Below are 20,420 nucleotides of genomic sequence, written 5' to 3'. Positions count from 1 at the left end.
TCTATCACTCACCTAATTGGTTTTTCAACATTTTGTCAATTTCATCCCAACATGATGTCAAATCTCCCACACTACTCCTCAATTATCTTTTCAATTGTGCATGAGCTGATTCAACAATGTTGATGGTTCTACACCCTAGATGCAAGTATTTATTCATCCATGCCCTCACAAAATGCTTCTTAAGGGTCAAAAATGTGGTTTCAACATATTTAACAAACAATGGAAATGGCCCGCATACCTCCTCTTTGAATTTCAACCATGCAATTGCATATGAATCCTTCGCAGGAGAGTTAACCACATCTCTCCAAGCCCTCACTATTTTCTTAACATTCTCACAATGTTTCTCATCATTCGCTTCCTTAACATGTTTATCAACAACTTTTGCTTTCGAAGGCTTGGCAATGACTCTACAATCTGTAATGCACTTAGCTTTGACATTCTTCTCGATATGAAAATAACAAAGTATATGGTCTGTTTTAGGGAGAACTTTGGCAATGGCATTCATCAAAGCGGTTTCCCTGTCGATGACAATCACCTTAGGCATGTTGAGTTTTGAGGTCAAAAGACCAACCAACATCTCAAGTACCCAAGTAAAGTTATTCTCTTGTTCAAAGGAAAGAAAGGCAATCGCAACCGAATACGTCAATTTGGTAGAGGTAACACCAATAATATGAAATAACAGCATTCAGTAGGTATTGGTTTTGTAAGTAGAGTCCATGACCAAAATGGTGGGAAAAGTGTTAAGCATATTAATTGACTCCGGATGAACAAAAAATAAGTATTCAAGAGTGGTTTCCTCACTATTTGCTCTTGTAAAATAGACGTATTGATACTTCTCTAACTTTGAAATCAAGTATTGCAACTCCGTCTTGTCCTCTCTTTGCTCTTTGCACCATCTAGTTCGCGCATCGTACACTTGCTTGATGATTTTGTCACACTTTCATCGGTTTTTTTCCTTCAAATCCGTGAGAATATTCCTAGGTGGTGCCATACTCTTTGTCATGTCGATAACTCTTTGCTTCTCCTCCGCTTTAAGTTGACCCGCAAGAAGGTGGCCGGTTAACTTTGGCGCCAACTCATGGTTGTGAATTCCACAAAGCATTGCAATCCAAATTTAGGAAAGAGTGGCACAACAGTAATGGAAAAAATATAGGCATGATGAAATGGAAGTATGAGTAATCAATTTAGACTAACAAACAAAAACCCCATCCAAATTTCATTAACAGTCATTGCAAACCATAAGGGTGTGTTTGGATGGAGGGTTTTGGAGGGGAAGGGAGAGGAGGGTTTACTTTTCATTTTTAAATTACGAACACTATGAAATGTTTTTTAGAAAGTTAACATATTAACATGATACACGATTATATAATAATTCAATCACACATAATTTATTTTAGAAAAACATGTTATATAATCTGTAATTTTAAAAAGAAAAGTAAACCCTCCCCTCCCTTCCCCTCCTAAACCCTCAATCCAAACACACCCTAAGGCTTTGTTTGGGAGTTTGGAGGGGAGGGGAGGGGAGGGTTTTGGAAAAAAGGAAGGAGGAAGTGGAAGAAATAGAAGACATTGGGAGGAGAGGGCTTTGGAGGTTAATTTTTTACTCATAATAAAAAATCCCCTCATTTGGGGGAACTCAAAAATTGCATTGGGGGAGGGTTTTGGGGGGTTATGGAGGGTTTATATGAATTTTTCAAATTCAATCTATGTTGTTATAATATTCTTAAAATTAAAAGTATATTAATCATAAGTATTAGTTTATCATTATCTAAAAAACTGTTCTTTCAAAAAATGTGAATTTTTTGTCCATTTTTCTATATATTTCCAACCCCCCAAAGCCCTCCCCTCCCTTCCCCTCCAAACTCCCAAACAAAGCCTAAGGGAGTGCACAGAAAAGCAAAAGGATAGGATACAAAGACATACATAAGACGGAAAACATGAAAACATAAGTGGCGAAGACGCTAAATACGACCGTCAATGGGAGTTACTATATCCCATGGTAAAACAAAAAACAAACCAAAATAAGTTACAAAACAAAATGACATAATACATGACAACTAAATCCAAAGAACAACCATGCATTCATCTTCAGTCTTCAATCTTCAGGGGGCACAATGTTCGCTTGTTAGTGGTTGATGCCGCCACACCCTTTGACTCCAAATCATCCAACCCTTTCAAACCTTGGACTGGCCTCTTTCCCAAGTTCTTGCTGGTAGGAGTTTCAGATGTTTGAGAAGTGTTATCGTTGGCGTTTAAGCAGCCTCCTTCGTCTCATCCTGGTTTATAAATAAACACTATAAGAAAAATTTGCATAAGCTAATAAAGTCATCGCATGTAAATTAACTCTTTTTTTTATAAAGCTAAAATTCATAGAATAGCCAGGAGCTGCCAGAACCACAAACAAGAAAATCCAGTATTCAAAATACAAAAATAGGAAACCAAACAAACTAAAGCCCGCCCATAACCAACAAGCAGGGAGGGGGAAGCAATCAATTCATATCAACTCTATGAATAGCCAAGGCCCAGGGTAATCATTAAGTAATGTGTCAAGAGATAGCCAAAGAGCTCTTCTGGTAATGTAAAAGGTGGATGCATAGATAGCAGCTATGAAGATAGAAGCCCCTTCATGGGTAAAGGTGAAGGCAATGCATTGAGAACCATTGAGCAGGATAGAGATGCTGTGTTGTTAGTGATAGAGACACCAAAGGGATGGAGTACTGTTGTTATTGTTGAGTATATGATTGTGCAGATCTAGTTTCTTCCAATACCATGAAGTGGAAAGATATCATGGCTCAGCCAGAAACAGAAAGTCTGGTTTATGAATTTTTATCATGTGAAACAAATGGAGTTGAGATTCCAAGTTCCCAACTCCCCTTATGTTCCAAAAGAGACACTTCATTGTGTAATGTTGTTCTTGTTGTGATTTTTGCTGCCAGCCTGTAATCTGGTATTGACCAACTCCTTAGTATGCTTAGTGGAATTTTTGTGTTGAACCTGATCCCCATATGTGTTATTGGGACTCTTTTGTTTCTTAGGCCTTCCTCTTTTGGATTTCTGTACCTGATTATAAAGAGATTCCAAATACTGACAGGCATTTGGGAGTTGAGAGTTGTTTTTATAAGCTTCAGAATCAGTTTCAGGGTCACATGTACTATCAGTATCCTCATCCCCCCAAAAATTCCTCATAATCTTACCATCATTCAGACATGCAGCTGATGAATTTGCAGGGCCAGCAGTGTGAAGCACTTTCCTCTTATCAAGGCTTAAAGTTTCATCATTGGCTGTGATATGATGAATTATGGGCTGCAGAGTGATGGTGTCATCCAAACAAGGATCCAAAGCTGCACCAAGTGACACAGTGGTAGCATTGGGGAATGACAGCCTCCCAATGGTGCTACCCTGAGCTAAGGAAGAGGGACCTGTAATGGGGAATGCCCTCCCATTGACAGGGCCCAACAGAGGGTTTCTTGAAGTCACAACAACAGTGCTAGAGTTCCTTTGTACCAAGTTGCCAGAAATCTCTAGGGATGTGTTATGAGTCAAGTCCTCCTTCCTTAGGGAATTGTCTTCCACATTTGGATTTTTATTAATGTACATATCCAGTATAATGGGAATAGATTCCATATCACTTGATTTAGCCTCCCCTAAAATTCGTTCAGTACCAGTTTCAAGCAACGCAAAGGAATTGTGGAGTGTGAGGTTTGTATTGTCCCCAATGTTCTGATTCTGAATAGTAACATGAGGGTCAGTGGTGAGAATGTCAATGCTCTCAGGGGCTGAAATTTCACCATCCTCAACATCCTCAAAGTCATCAGCTAAAACAAAAGGTACATCATTGTTTCCAGCATGAACAGAAATCTCAACAGTCTTATTACCAACTGCTGCAATGTGAGGGTGGGCTTGTGTATTCATAATTGTACTAGCACCCCCATTGACAGAGATCTTAGCATTGTTTTTATGAGTCAAATCAGGCTTGGGCTGAGCTCTTTCATTTATCTTGGTAACTCTTTTGGCCAGTGGAACATTAAGATCAACATTCATCTTGGAACAAGCCTGAATACTGTGCCCTATGGATTTGCAATGAGAACAAAACAGTGGGTATTTTTCATACTGAACCATAATTGTCAAAGCATGCCATTCCCTCTCCACAATCACAGATTCAAACATTCTTTCACTCATATCAATGTCAACAAGTACTCTGGCAAATAACCCAAAACGCCTATTTTGTGTTTCTTCATCAATGGTAAGGGGTGTACCCAAACCGGAGGCAATTTCAAAGAGTGTTTGCCTTCCCTAGTATTCCTGTGGTAGCTGCATCAGTCTCACCCAGACTTGTGTGTGCGTTTGAGCTTAAGCTTTTGGTGTGAAATCTCTTGTCCAACGATAGAAACACATGAATCCTAGTTTCAAATTGACCACGCCAATTGCCCAAATCTATTTCATATCTTCAAAGAGAACTGAAATTAAGCTCGAAGAAACCCTTACCCAGTGGAATCAGACTCCAATTTTGCAATTGAGGCCAAAAGTTGCTGAGCTTCGCTTTCAATGCTTGAGTTGTTAACGGATTATCCCCTTTGTGCAGAGTCAATCGACCATGGAGATTGCATTGACAAGAAGTTAGTCCAGATTCATACGCAGCTTGTGAGATTTTGACTCGAACTGAAGCTCCCATAACCACCTTGGAGGGCAATTGAAAGTTTTCGCCGGAAACAGGGTGAGAGCTTGAGCAAAGTATTTGCTAGAATCCATAGTGTTTATCGTTGTATCAACCTTCTTTGTTACTGTCGAGTCAAAAGCAGCCATAAATGGCCATGGACACGCCATTGGAAGGTCGAAGAGGTTTCACCGGAGAAGAAACTATGTGGAACGGAACAACTCCAAAGAACTTGGAATTGGAGGAAAACCAAAACACTACCGTAGAGAAGAGTAAAGAAGAGCCAACCACCATGAAGTGGTGAGAAAATCGGTGAAAAGAGGAAGAAAAAAGCTTGCCGGAGAGATGCTAGGTCGCCGAAAAAAAACAGTTACAGTGGCTGTTTTCAGAGAGAGAGAATTTTAGAGCGTGCATCCGGCAATCAAGTTAACATCCAGATCCATTTTCCTTAACATTCTTAAAAAAAAAACATTCTCATTCTCGTTCTCCTTCTCCACCGCATGTAAATTAACTCATCAAGACACTACAAAAGATAAAATGTATACCACATGAAGCTTGTCAACAATCTCAGTCAATGCGCCAACATGATTTGGATTGGCATCTTCATGGTGTGAGTAAATTCCCGAGACCTTCATTGTTAGCAGCCAATTGCTTCAGAGTGTTGCCATCGAAATCCAAACCATTCAGCCCTTCCAAACTCTGAACTGAATCTTTCCCAGAGGCTTGCTAGTAGGAGTTTCAGTTATCTCAGATGCGCCATCCCTCTCCTGGTTTATAATTATTCACCGTAAAAGAAATTCGTGTCAACCAACAAAACTGAAATTTTTTAAACTGACTCATCAAGATATTGCAACGCATAAAAATAATATACCAGGTGACCATTCTCAACAGTATCAGTCAATGCGACACCACACCTGGGCTCGGCATCTTCATTAAGACCATCTTCAGGAGGATCATAAAGTATGGCTTATACGTTTGTGTATAGACATGACTTTTAAATTTCAGCTAATGGAAACTCACTGCTTAACTATGACTAAGTAATTTATAGGAGTTACTATTATCATCAAATTTATAAGAGTTACTAAATAAGGACTTATAAAATATGACGTAAAATAAGAGCTATCATTATCATTAATTGTGTTTTGAAAAATACATTCATAAGTAATATGATATGTCTATTATTAACTGCGTTTTAAAAAAATACAAACATAGTATCATAATACTAAATCTGGTACACAAACAAATTGGAGTATGTAATTCCACTTGTTTTCGCAATTATGCAACTTAAGACTAACCAAAGCATCGAGTGGAAATTGATGATATAATTGAAATTTGATGGCAATTCTTGATAAAGTCTTTCCTCAACTATCAACCTTTTTCCTGCAATTGTAAAGATGAAAATGTTAGATAGTGGTCAACATAAATGTAGCTGAACAATTGACAAAAAGTCCTAGCAAAAACATAGTTATCACAATACACTCCATGACTTCATTTCACAGCACAATGTAATACACTGACATTTCTATTTTATTACCATACATATATGTTTAGTGTTGTGAACATAAATTAAAAAAAAAAAAAGTGTTTGAAGGGAATTGAAGACCAATGTTTAGTGTTGTGAACATAAATTAAAAAAAAAAAAGTGTTTGAAGGGAATTGAAGACCAAAAAGGTGGAAGTGCAACACATTGTAAATACAAAAAATTTGTTGAGAGGCAATTTCAAGTTATTAAATCATAAATATTACGTCTCCGATGCATAATATTTTGCTAGACTGATAATCCAACAATTCAAATCAAGATAAAAGAATGAAAGAATCTCCTAAAGCAACGCAAATGAGCAGAAAAAATATTGAAAATGAAGCTGTTGATATATAAATATGTAGTATATAATTATATTTATGCTCTAAATATATTTTAGCTTACTCCCTAAGTTACTTAGGATATAATATTATGATGAATATTCATTCTGTAAATATATCATAGCTTAGGCCCCAAGCTACTTACTTTTATATAATAAATCCTCCGTTGTGCTATTCCGACACACAGTATTGATCATATGTCTCTCTTTTCTCTCTTATTCAACATGGTATCAGAGTCTCTTCACGATTATGGGCCACCTGTTATCAGGTTTCAGTTATCGGGCCACCTGTCATTTATGTTCACGCTTCAGATGTTTAATCCTTAGCGTGAGGGGGTGTGTTAAGAGTCACACATCGGTTAGGAGTAGGCCTGACAATTTGTTTATAAGTGGGGGCAATCCTCACCTCATAAGCCAGTTTTGTCGGGTTGTGTTAGGCCCAACCACGATTTCTAAGATGGTATCAGTAAAATGGACATCAAACACAACAAACATAAAGGTTTAAAAGTTGGTCATTTTGAACCTTCATCATAGGTATGAGATGACAATCAATTATGTGGGATACTCCTCTACCAATCAAACTTGGAAATTATCAATAGACCTGCAAATCAAATCAGTAGCACATATGAAGTAGGAACCATTTTACTCAAGAATAAAACAAAACAACAATTCTTATTCCAATCAAAATTTTATAATATATGTTATGCTAATCAAATTTAGCTGACATTTTAAATGACTTAAATCAAATTCATGAAGAAATGCTTGTTTTCTAGGTAAATATCAGAGACATCAATTGGAAAAAAAGGTCTGAACACAAAATCCAAAAACCAAATTGAATATGTGAACCATATAACTTAACCTATAGGATCACAAAGCCTTAAAAATACAGAAATGATAACCAAACACATAAATTCAAACACAAATACGACATCAGTGGCATTTTTGTAATTCTAATTGAAGTGCAAGGACACATTCGTAATTCTGTCTTGCCAGTTTCACTCTTTTCTCTTCTCTCCCTCATCGTTCCATGCTCTCTCCTTCCCTGACTTCTCTCTCTCCGATCTAGTTGTGGTGAAGGGGAGGAGAGGAAAGCTTTGATTGTGGTGGGGATGGAAGGCGTTGATGTAGGAGACTAGGAGGCAGCGGTGGCGATCGAGCTCGCAGTCAGAGAGTATCTGAGAAGGAGGAGATGGTTTTCGGTGGAGCACAGTCGACGGTGGTGGTAACGATGGTGATGAAAGTGGTGGCGGTTGGTGATAAATGGATCTGAGAAGAAGTTTGATCGGTGGTGGTGGTTGTGGTGTTGAATGCAGATCTGAGGAGAGGGATGCTGGTGGTAGTCGGAGGATGGTGGTGAACGGGGATTGTAGACGAAGACTGAGATGGTGAAAAGGCGACGGTCGCCGGTGGCCGGAGATAGGAGCAGTGTTTGTTGGAGGGTGGGAGGTGAGAGAGAATGGAAACGGTAGGGGAGGGGGAGCAGAGAGAAAGAGAAAAAAAAAACCCCAAAATACGTATTTTATACTGTGTTGTCTGGATTGTGTCTGAAATTTTGTGTTTAGTTATCATAGCTCTAAAAATATGATATAGACCTAAAGGGTATCTTATCTGTTACTCCCTCTATCCTGGTATATCTGAGGCAGTTTGGTTTTTCACACAGATTAAGAAAAATGTATAAATAAAGGGGAAAGTGGAATATATTGAATTGGGAATGATGAAAGTAGTATTAATTAGAGTTATATTGTATTGGAAATTTGTATTGAAAATTGAAATGACTCGGTTATTTTGGGACACTTTTTTTTTAGTAAATGGGTCAGATATTCCGGAACGGAGGTAGTAGTGTGTTCCACCTCATATGAGCAACATTATATTTGTTGGAAAGCACAATGAGGCTTCGAGTTTACTCCAAGTAAAGTTCTTTGGTTGTATAAACAGGGCCTGCACATAGTCAACATCAAACCAAATCAGTATAAACAGTAAAGTAACTTTAATTACCAAAAAAATTGTACACAACTTGACATGAAATGCACTTGACATCTAAGAAAATTCTGTTAAGCTTGTGTACGATAACCTTTAAAAAAAGTACCAAACAATTTCTGCATAATTCTGCAATTTTATTTTTGCATCGTTCAAGAGATATCATTCTTTGCTACTCCCTCCGTCCCGGAATATCTGAGTCAGTTTGGTTTTTCACACAGATTAAGAAAAATGTATAAATAAAGGGGAAAGTGGAATATATTGAATTGAGAATGATGAAAGTAGTATTAATTAGAGTTATATTGTATTGGGATCGATGAAAGTTGTATTGAAAATTGAAATGGCTCAATTATTTTGGGACACTTTTTTTTTAGTAAATGGGTCAAATATTCTCGGACGGAGGGAGTAGTTGCTAATTTTGGGAACATAAATTAGGTAGGAGCTGTCACACCTTGAGTACATCAATTAACTATTATGGAACACTTTAACCGAGGCAGAAGATTTACTTATCAATATTAACCATGAAGACTATCTAAACTAATTAGAAAGGTTACAATAAAAGTTGGATGCCATCAAGAATGTAAATTAAAAAAAGGGATGGGAATTTACTTATCTTAGAATTAATCCAAATTCTGAAAATGACATGAAGATTTGGTAGGAAGCAGAGTACCAAATTCCTCCATTCACAAATCATTGAAGATGTTTAGCAATGGCTGCAACCAAGCATTACAATTCTTGCTACATGAAATTCTGATCATGGGTAAAGAAAAAATTCTGAATTTATCTTTACATATTTAAACCAAAGATAGGCTTCAGATGTAACAACTGTTAAGAAAATAAACATTGGAAGAAGTGAAAACTTACAAAAAGGTTAGGAACAAAAAAAGAAGAAGCAGGAAAGGTAATATCATGAATAGATATGATTTGGGACGGAAGGATTCAAACCTCCGAATAATGGGACCAAAACCCATTACCTTACCGCTTAGCCACGCCCCATTTTTTATTCGACTCTAATAAATAGCATTATGGGTTGTTCGTCAATTCCAGTTCAAGATTACCAAATGACAATATGCACTCAATCTCAAAACAAAACCACTTGATGCATCAACCTAAATACCAAATGACCAAGTTTAAACAACAAAAAACATATTAACAAATGAGTTTGGCATATTTTTACCATAAGCATAAGCTATATACAGATTATACTCATTTCGCACTACAATATCCTTTTGCATACCGAGCAATCTCCTCGCCATGACAAATTTCCTTCAAAATGTCACACAAAAAAAATACACCAAAGCTCAATCAAATTAACATCAACAACCATAACGCATCAAAACAAAATTTACATTCACTTACTTCAAAGCCCGAAAGCGCACCATCACAAACTCACAGTTACATTATCCTTAGTTTTATGAGAATCGAAAGGACCAATTTCTGGATAAATTTGTTGCGGCTTACTTCACACTGACATGTACACACAACAAATGTTCAAAATAATTAAGTGTCATTAAATTTTCAAAACAATGCACATTGTTTCAAAACTATAATTAAATTGAAAGTTCAAAGTTTAAATAGAGAGAAAGAAAGCGGTGCAACTTATAGTTAATCATCAGAGTTCTATTTATAGCCTTCATTTAAAAAAAAGGAGTTACTCCATAGTCAAATCCTTTGTAAAAAGCAAAAACCATGTCAACAATAAAAAATTACAAACCTGGGCAAGGTCTAGCAAAGTTAAAAAGCAATTGTTTAGCATACTTTAATTTTAGGAATCAAACTTGAAGTCTGAAAGTAAAGCAATGCAAAGCCTAAAATTCAAAACTTAATGTTGTTGCATGGGAATCCCAATTTGGAATCACAACCAAATGAATATCAACCCAATTTTTAACACAATGAAACAATCATCAATGGAAGTAACCAAGCAAAGGCTAACAAACATTGAAATAAATCACAAACCTTCCTTCAAATTGTTCTACTTTAATTTCAAACACGACAACAAAGCAACAAAATTGAACAAAAAGTTTGATATTCCTAAAATGTCTATTTTGTGCAGCTTGAACAAAAACAAAAATCTTTTTATCTTGTCATTCCTTCATCAAATCAATAATTAAAATGCATACCATATTTGAGCATAGAACTGACTGCAGAGCTAAATAAACTATTTCCTACAACACAATATCATATATAATAGTAAGTTATGATTTTATCAGCAGAATTTCAATTTAAAGACATGGATATATAACATTGCAAATGCTTTCAAGATTTTGATATAATGAGTCTAGAATTGAACCATTGTTAATGATACATACAATTACGAAATGTCCTAATATAAGATTATGCATAAAATAATTGTAAGCGAACCACATGTTGCCCACATTCAAAACAATACTTAAGCTTAAGAACCATAATTAAAGATTCATACCTAAATTATTATATGCCATAATGAAGTTATTAAAAGTAATTTCCTCACAAGACTAATATAAATCTCAACAAAACAATCTGGAGAAAGTATTTAGTCCCATATTTCATTCCAGTCTTCATATATACATTGCAAAAATGGATTCTGAAAAGAAAAAGAAAACCAAGTTAGATTTCCTATATTGAAATAAGTCAAGTTTTGTTGACCATGTCTCAAGACAGTAAAATAGTTCAATTGATGTTGATTAAAATCTTGCACATATAGCTAGAAAAGTCAATTATAATAAAAGAAACCATCAATTGTAATATAAGTCAGCACTTTACACATAGGTTAAAATTATATTTGACTCTTCCAAGCGACTTAATATTCTGAATTCTTACTTCAAAGGAGCATATCAATAGACTAACTCTCTAACTGGAAACTATTAAAAAGATTGACATGTACATTAATTTTTTCCTTGGCCAGACATATTTCAACCGAAGGGACACTATAAAAGTAAAGTAATATGATAAAATACTGACTCAATGTACACTGCAAACACAAAGCATTTACCTTTTTTGTCAATTGTCCCAGATTTGCAAAGGTTTATTCCTAGAAACAAAAAAATCGAAAACACTACAAAATTTCAGTAAACAATCGCAATGAACATGTGGAATTGAAATATGAAATAAACTGACCAAGACACATACAAGTATTAGTGAATAATCACAAAGGCAAAAACAACAACAAACCCAGAAACACCAAACCACAAAGGCAAAAACTCAAACTTTTGAGACATGCGACAACAAACACAACAACAAACCCAAATCACCAAACAACAAACCAAAACCGAAAAATTCAAACCCTAAGATCAAAAATCACCATTGAATTAAAAAAATACAGGAACAAACCAGCCCTTAACATGCAATTGGATCACAAAAACAAAAATCAAACACAAAATGCTCAAAGATCATTCAATATAACAACTTTTTGCAAACATGCAACCCAAATCACCATCAAATAAAAAAAACTGGAAAAACCAAGCCATTAACATGCAATCAGATATCCAAAAAAACTCATTCAATCATTATTTTAGATATATTAAAGGATAAATAAATTAACTTTGATGAAAAAGAAAACAAAACGGAAGAACAAATTGAGAAGCTTTTTATTACCTTTGATGAAGAAGAGAAGGAAACGGAAAAAGAGAAGGAAACGGAGGAGGATAAGGAAGAAAAGTTGGCTCCCAAACATATATACCCATATCATAGGGACTTGGTAACCAACAAAGTTCACTAATTAGTAGATTACGAAAATGCCCTTCAGGAGGGTAAAATAGGAAAATCATATAGTATTATTTTATTAAATAGTTAATAGAAGTGTGTATTAACACAATGGTCCATCAAATTTCAATTTGCTCTTACCACTTTAAAATATTCATTGTACCTAGTAAACTCATTAGACACTTTTGTTAAAAAAAATTATTAAAAATTAATATAAATATAATTGGAATGAAGCATAGGGCGTAAATGTAAGTTTGAATGAAGTGCAACATAGTAACCAATGTATTTAAAAATAGATGAAAATGACCAAGATGGAAAAAAAATTTATCCTTCGTGAAACCACTTTGAGCCTCCAGGCAAAATTTCTTTCTTTTTATTTAGTGACGAAACATGTCACAGTTCTGAACCTTAAATGCATCCTGTTTGATTTCTCTTGGAGTTAGATAGGAAATTATTTTGACTGAGTATGGTTTGAAGCTAAGTTTGGGGTTTCTCTTTGGAATTAGAAACATTTTAAGTAGGGGGTGCAACAGTAAAACTTATTTATAAAAAAAAATGAAAAAATGTAGATTCCCAACGGTTTACACAAAAAAAAAATAGAAAAAAGAAAAAAAAATCAAGAGCTAAAAACATAAAAAAAATTTGGTCTCTTCAAAAATAATGTTATTTATGTCAAAAAGAAAAAAGATAAATAGTTCTACTATTTTACCCATTTTTTTTTATTCAAGGAAGGAAGGTTGGCAAACCATCAATGTTTACTAGGAATCCCCATGTTAGTAAACTAACTCCAAGTTCTTTTGTTAGCTTACTTTTCCAAAAAATATCCACCCTTAACCTAAGCTAAGTTATAACCCTTAAAGTCCTCAAAGTGTGTATGTAATTTAATTTTGAATGTCTGTTTAAAATTGTCTCAAATTTACAGCAAGGTAAATTCATGTGACAATTGGAGTAGGCAAATGTCGTGACCAGCCCTACTGGCTTTAGGTGATACATACATGTATCATGGAAAAGAGTATGGCTGAGAACATGAGCTACTTTCTCTACGCCAGACCTGCTTGAATGTAACGAGGTAAATTTAGTCAACTGTTGTATGTTGTAACAAAATGTGTTTAACAATGAACCTTAAAGAGTTTTGATGATAACAAGGTATTAAAAAAAGTAAATTTGACTAGCTAATATTTGTTCAAGTGTACAGGACCATAATTAGAAAGTTACATCATTAAGAGGTTCTGAATGAGCAAATAAAGAGCAAAAGAAATCAACAAAATTGAAGCTTAGACGCTCCTGAAGGCAATATGCTCCTGAAGAGAAAAAGCGCTCCTGAAGTCAAGCTGCTCCTGAAGAGAGTAAAGTGCTCCTGAAGACTAAAAGCGCTCCTGACGGAATAGTGCTTCTGAAGATTAGTGCTTCTGAAGACAAGAGGTCCAGAAGCGCCACGTCATCATCAGAAGCTACATTATCAGAAGCTGCCTCATCATAAGCCATTTCACCAGAAGCTGAAGATCAACTGAATTTGAGAAATTCAAGGATTCAAGAGCTATGTCATGGATCGAAATTCACCAAAGGACAGCAAAAGATTAGTGGAATTTTGCAACGGTCATTTCAAAGGTGTTTGAAGGCATGTGCTTGCAAGCGTTGACATTGTACTATTGTATGAACTGTACAAACACCTTCTCCACTACGCTGTTTTGTGTCCACGCTACAAGACAAGAAAACAGCTCCAGAATACGGCTTCGCCTGCAAAGATGTTCCTTTGGATTAGGAATGGATTTCAAATTTGTTCTTCATAGGACAATAACCAAATCAGACAAAAGATTATTGGTGAAAGATCAAGCTTCAACAACGACTCTTTGATGTGCTGGCAATTTCACAACGTCTCTTTCACACCTTTATATAAAGGAGTGAAGACTTAGAGATTTGGTAATGCTGAACGAAAGACTCACAACATTTTTACAAGTGTCAAACCTCTGCTGAAATTGTTCTGCATTCACTTAGAATTTCTGTGTCTCAAAGTTTCATTTTAGAAATTCTTAAGTTATTGAGTCTGTATCTGATTTGTATTGTGAACACCTCTAATTGTATATCAAGTGTTCAACCTTAAACAATTTTCTGTGTAATTTTGTTTAGTTAGAAGTCTCTTGCAGTTGTGCTTGAGCAGGGAAGTCTCTTGATTGTGTTCTTGAGCATAGGAAGACTCTTGCAAAGTGTGCTTGAGCAAAGGAAGTCTCTTGTAGGTGTGCTTGAGCAATTGTAATCAGATATTACATTCTAGTGAAATCTCCTTGGAAGTGCAAGGGGGACTGGACTACTTCCGGATTGTGGAAGGAACCAGTATAATTGCTTTGTGTCTTTCTTCTTCTTTCTCTCTGTTTTATTCCGCGGCGTTCATATTCTGATTATCACTTCAGAAGTTGTTTCACTTAGCTTCTGGTCAGTGTGTTCAGTTTTTAGAGAATTAAAGAATTTTTCAAAACACAATTCAACCCCCCTTCTTGTGTTTTTCTCACCTTCAATTGGTATCAGAGCCTTGGTTCTGTTGATAACACCTAATAGTGTAACAGTCCAAGATCTGAGAAAAACATGTCTGACGAATCTGCTTCTGGTAGTTGATCTGGCAATAACAACAAAAGTGTTGCATATGATTACAATGTTGACAACAAGAAATCCAGTGTTGGAAAGATTCCAAAGTTTAACGGAGATGCTGAAGAATTTTCTTGGTGGAAAACCAACTTCTATTGTTATATCATGAGTTTAGATGAAGAACTATGGGATATACTAGAAGATGATGTTGGTGACTTAGTTCTTGATGAAGAAGGAGCTGTTGTGGATAGAAAGAAACATACTCCTGAGTTGAAGAAACTCTACAAGAAGCATCATATTATCAGAGGAGCACTTGTCACTGCTATTCCTAAAGCAGAATATATGAAGATGAGTGACAAGTCCATTGCTAAAGCTATGTTTGCTTCTCTCTGTTCAAACTACGAAGGCAGCAAGAAGGTCAAAGAAGCAAAAGCTCTCATGCTTGTACATTAGTACGAGTTATTCACGATGAAGGATGATGAAACCATTGAGGAGATGTACTCAAGGTTTCAAACATTAGTCTCTGGGCTACAAATTCTAAAGAAGAGCTATGTTGCTTCTGACCATGTGAGCAAGATACTCAGAAGCTTGCCTGCTAGATGGAGACCAAAGGTGACTGCCATTGAGGAAGCTAAAGATTTAAACACTTTAAGTGTCGAAGATCTTGTTAGTTCTCTCAAAGTTCATGAGTTAAGTCTTAATGAATATGAGTCTACTAAGAAGAGTAAATCAATAGCTCTTCCATCCAAAGGCAAGTCATCAAAAGCTCTCAAAGTGGTTGAATCTGAAGAGGAAGAACAATCAAGTTCAGATTCTGAACCAGATGCTGCTGAAATGGTCATGCTCTCCAACAGACTTCAGTATCTGGCCAAGAAGAACAGAAAGTTTCTAGCCAGAAGGAGTAACTCCAGAAGCTCAAGGAAAGAAGATCAGAAGGGATGCTTCAACTGTAAGAAGCATGGACACTTCATTGCTGAATGCCCTGATCTTCAAAAGGAGAAGTCAAAGGACAAGTCAAAGAAGTCAACATTCAAACCAAGCAAATTCAAGAAGCAGATTAAGCAGAGTTTAATGGCAACCTGGGATGATTTGGGAAGTGAATCTGGATCTGATAAAGAGGAAGCTGATGAAGATGCAAAGGTAGATGTTGGGTTTGTTGCCACAACAACTTCAGAAGCTGGATCAGAATTAGATTCTGAAGATGAAAATGAGGTATAGTCTAAGATTCCCAGAAATGAACTTGTTGAGTCACTTAAAGAATTTCTTACACATTTTGAAGTAAGAAACAATGAGTTGAAGGATTTAAAAGAAAAATATGTTGATTTGGTAAAACAACAAAAATCAACTCTAGTGGATCTAAAAGCTTCTGAACAAGGACTTAGGGGCTTTGACTTCATGTGTAAAACTTATGAAGATCAGCTCAGGTTCTTATGTCAGAAGCTACATGAAAAGTGTAATGAAAAACATTTAAGAAACCATGAAATTGCTCTTGAAGATTTTATCATATCTGGCATTGACAGAAGCAGAGTGGCTTCTATGATCTATAGCATTTACAGAAACAATGGCAAAGGGATTGGTTTTTCAGGAGGGAAACCAAATGAAATCAGTCTCAAAGCATGTTGTGAATGCATCAAGGAAGGATTGAAAACCTTCTTTGTACCTGAAGGTGCTGAGTTAGAAACTGTTGTTCAATCAGAACCTGAAGCTTCTAGCTCTAAGGCTAAGATCACCTCAAAGCCAAAGAATTCTAAGCCAAAGGCTATGATCAAATCTGATTCTAAGACTTCAAAGATCAGGATCCTGAAAAGATCAGAACCTGTTCCTCAGAGTCTGGTGAAACCAAAATCTGAGGTTCTGAAGTCCAAGTTTCAGAAGAAGACAGTTACTGCCACTGAAGTACCAAAACCTAAGGTGATGGTTAATCAGAAGCAATCCAACTCACAGCACAAGGTACAGGAAATGAAGAGAAAAACCTCAAGTACTAACATTTCAGGACCCATAGGACAATGGGTACCTAAATCTGAAAATGTCAATGATGCAGGTATGTCTAAGAGCAATGCCAAAGCAAAGATCATGGTACCTAGACAGCGGTTGCTCAAGACACATGACAGGAGAAAAGTCCAGCTTCCTCAGCCTAACAATGAAGGAATGAGGAAGTGTGAAATTTGGAGGCAACCAGTCTGGCAAGATCATAGGTACAGGAACCATTGGTAATTCCTCTACCTCAATTAATAATGTATGGTTGGTAGATGGTCTTGAACATAACCTTTTGAGCATTAGTCAATTTTGTGATAATGGTTATGATGTGCTTTTTGAGAAAACCAACTGTACTGTAATCAACAAGGACGACAAATCCATTGTGTTCAAGGGAAAGAGAGTTGATAATGTCTACAAAATCAATTTTTCTGAACTGGCTGATCAGAAGGTGATTTGCCTTCTATCAGTGAATGATAAGAAATGGATGTGGCACAGAAGGTTGGGACATGCTAACTGGAGATTAATCTCTAAGCTTAGTAAGTTACAACTTGTCAAAGGCCTACCAGACATTGACTATCATTCAGATGCACTCTGTGGTGCATGTCAGAGAGGGAAAATTGTGAAATCATCTTCTAAAACCAAAGACATTGTTTCAACCTCCAGACCCTTAGAACTACTCCATATTGATTTATTTGGACCAGTCAGTACTGCATCCTTATATGGAAGTAAATATGGATTAGTCATTGTTGATGATTATAGCAGATGGACTTGGGTAAAATTCCTAAAGAGTAAAGATGTTGCTTGTGATGTATTCAGTAGCTTCTGCACTCAAATTCAATCTGAAAAGGAATCAAAGATTTTGAAAGTCAGAAGTGATCATGGTGGAGAATTTGAAAATGAGCCATTTGAAGCATTTTGTGAAAAACATTGAATTGTCCATGAATTCTCTTCTCCTAGAACTCCACAACAAAATGGGGTTGTAGAGAGAAAGAATAGAACTTTACAAGAAATGGCCAGAACCATGATCCATGAAAACAATTTACCAAAACATTTTTGGGCAAAAGCAGTGAATACAGCATGTTATGTTCAAAACAGGATCTATATCAGACCTATTTTCGAGATAACAACATATGAACTCTTTAAAGGAAGAAAACCCAATATCTCTTACTTTCATCAATTTGGATGTACATGTTACATTCTGAATAACAAGCTCTAGCTAAAGAAATTTGATGCCAAGGCCCAAAGAGGAATCTTTTTAGGTTACTCTGAAAGGTCAAAGGCATACAGAGTGTATAATTCAGAAACACTTTGTGTTGAAGAATCTATGCACGTGAAATTTGATGACAAAGAGCTTGAAGATAAAACTTCAAAGCAAGGTGAAAGTTTTGCAGAGATACAGGTTCCTGAAGTTACTTCAGAACCTGATCAGATAGCTGAATCTGAAGAAAGTCCAAAAGCTGAACCCACATCAGAAGCGCAAGATGAAATTGCTTCTGATGAAGCACAAGATGGCTCACATCAAGCAGATCCTCCCAAAAACACATTCAAACACAAGTCTTCACATCCTGATGAGCTAATCATTGGAAATAAAGATAGTCCAAGAAGAACAAGATCATACTTCAGACAAGAAGAATCAATGATTGGACTGATCTCAATGATTGAACCTACAACTGTTGTTGAAGAACTTTCAGATGATGGATGGATCTTAGCTATGCAAGAAGAGTTGAATCAATTTTAAAGAAATGATGTGTGGGATCTGGTACCCAAACCTCAGCACAAGAACATTATTGGAACAAAATGGGTATTCAGAAACAAGTTGAATGAGCAAGGAGAAGTAACAAGAAACAAAGCAAGACTTGTTGCACAAGGGTATAGTCAACAAGAAGGCATTGATTACACTGAAACATTTGCTCCAGTTGCAAGTCTGGAAGCAATCAGGTTACTTCTTTCCTATGCAGTTAATCATGGCATAATATTATATCAAATGGATGTCAAGAGTGCATTTCTTAATTGAGTCATTGAAGAAGAAGTGTATGTCAAACAACCTCCTGGATTTGAGGATATTAAATATCCTGACCATGTTTTTAAACTAAAGAAATCACTATATGGCTTGAAACAAGCTCCCAGAGCTTGGTATGATAGACTAAGTAATTTCTTAATCAAAAATGATTTTAAAAGAGGACAGGTTGATACAACACTCTTCAGAAGGACCCTTGGGAAAGATATTCTTGTTGTGCAGATATATGTTGATGATATAATATTTGGTTCTACTAATGCATCTCTTTGCAAGGAATTTTATAAGTTAATGCAGGATGAATTTGAAATGAGCATGATGGGAGAGCTGAAGTTCTTCCTTGGCATTCAAATTAATCAATGCAAAGATGGAATCTATGTTCATCAATCAAAGTATACAAAGGAGCTTCTGAAGAAGTTCAAGCTTGAAGATTGTAAAGTGATGAACACTCTAATGCATCCTACGTGCACCTTAAGCAAAGAAGATGAAGGAGCTAAAGTAGATCAGAAGTTGTATAGAGGTATGATTGGTTCTTTGTTATACCTCAATGTATCTAGGCCAGATATTTTATTCAGTGTATGCTTGTGTGCAAGATTCCAATCAGATTCTAGAGAATCTCATATGACTGCTGTCAAGAGAATCTTCAGGTATTTGAAAGGAACAACTAATCTTGGACTCCTTTTATAGGAAATCCTCAGATTATAAGCTAATTGGATTCTGTGATGCTGATTATGTTGGTGATAGGATTGAAAGAAAGTCAACCAGTGGCAATTGTCAATTTCTGGGTGATAATCTTATATCCTGGGCTAGCAAAAGACAAACAACCATTGCTATGTCTACAGCAGAAGCAGAATACATTTCAGCTGCAAGTTGTTGTACACAACTACTTTGGATGAAACATCAGTTGGAAGACTATCAGATAATTGCTAACAGTATTCCCATCTTTTGTGATAATACTGCTGCTATTTGTTTGTCTAAAAATGCAATTTTGCATTCAAGAGCTAAGCATATTGAAATCAAACACCATTTTATCAGAGACTATGTTCAAAAAGGAATTTTAGATATACAATTCATTGATACTGAGAATCAATGGGCTGATATATTTACTAAGCCTTTAACTGTTGAAAAGTTTGATTTTATAAAGAAAAATTTGAACATGCACTATGTGTCTGATTAAAGCTTGCTTGCTCCTGAATAGGATTTTAGGTTCTGAAGTTAGTTCAGAAGCAGTAGTCCATCAGAAGCTCTTTATTGAGGTTCTAAGGAAAACTCGCTTCTGATGATAACGTCAGTATCTAAAGTTCAGAAACTGGATTTTATGCCTCTGAATAGTTGAGTTATAGTGGAAACGTTGGGAGTTACTTTATTTGGTAACTCCTGGCCCACTAACTTGGTAATTACTCCGAGAACTTCTGACGTGGCCTATCTGTATTGGTGTATAACTTAAAAGGGCAATGATGATTTAATAGCTTTGAAAATTACTTTCACGCGCCCCTAATTTGACATTAATGCTTTTTTTGTTTGTCTCTTTTGAATTGCAATCGTTTTACTTTTAACACTTTGTCAATTCACACACTACTCACTCACAACAAACACATTTGCTTTCAAACCTCTTGCGAAGTAAGCGCAAAAACCCTAGAACCCTCAATCTTCTTCAAATCTTCTTCATTCTTCATCA

The 20,420-nt window shown here is 36.0% G+C and overlaps 2 long non-coding RNA genes across 3 annotated transcripts; both read right to left on the bottom strand.

The window, feature by feature from the left end:
• Positions 1-1,905: 1,905 nt before the first annotated feature.
• LOC146936219 (uncharacterized) lies at positions 1,906-8,451 on the bottom strand. Its single transcript, XR_015030507.1, has 4 exons — positions 6,660-8,451; positions 5,950-6,034; positions 5,200-5,421; positions 1,906-2,276 (listed from the first exon to the last, which is right to left on the bottom strand). It is a non-coding gene; the product is annotated as an uncharacterized LOC146936219 (long non-coding RNA).
• A 944-nt stretch (positions 8,452-9,395) lies between these two features.
• Positions 9,396-12,104, bottom strand: LOC146936218 (uncharacterized). Of its 2 annotated transcripts, XR_015030509.1 has the most exons (6): positions 12,064-12,104; positions 11,462-11,500; positions 10,913-11,053; positions 9,850-9,957; positions 9,688-9,756; positions 9,396-9,599 (listed from the first exon to the last, which is right to left on the bottom strand). It is a non-coding gene; the product is annotated as an uncharacterized LOC146936218 (long non-coding RNA). The 2 variants fall into 2 exon arrangements; XR_015030508.1 differs by lacking the exon at positions 9,396-9,599 and having other exon boundaries at positions 9,640-9,756.
• Positions 12,105-20,420: the final 8,316 nt, after the last annotated feature.

This window comes from Medicago sativa, chromosome 3 (assembly GCF_051527215.1).
Source record: "Medicago sativa cultivar Bolivia chromosome 3, Bolivia_mono, whole genome shotgun sequence".
In the NCBI taxonomy this organism is placed as follows: Eukaryota; Viridiplantae; Streptophyta; class Magnoliopsida; order Fabales; family Fabaceae; genus Medicago; species Medicago sativa.
The sequence above is the reverse complement of the archived record's forward strand: the minus strand, read 5'-3'. Positions and strand labels throughout refer to the sequence as shown.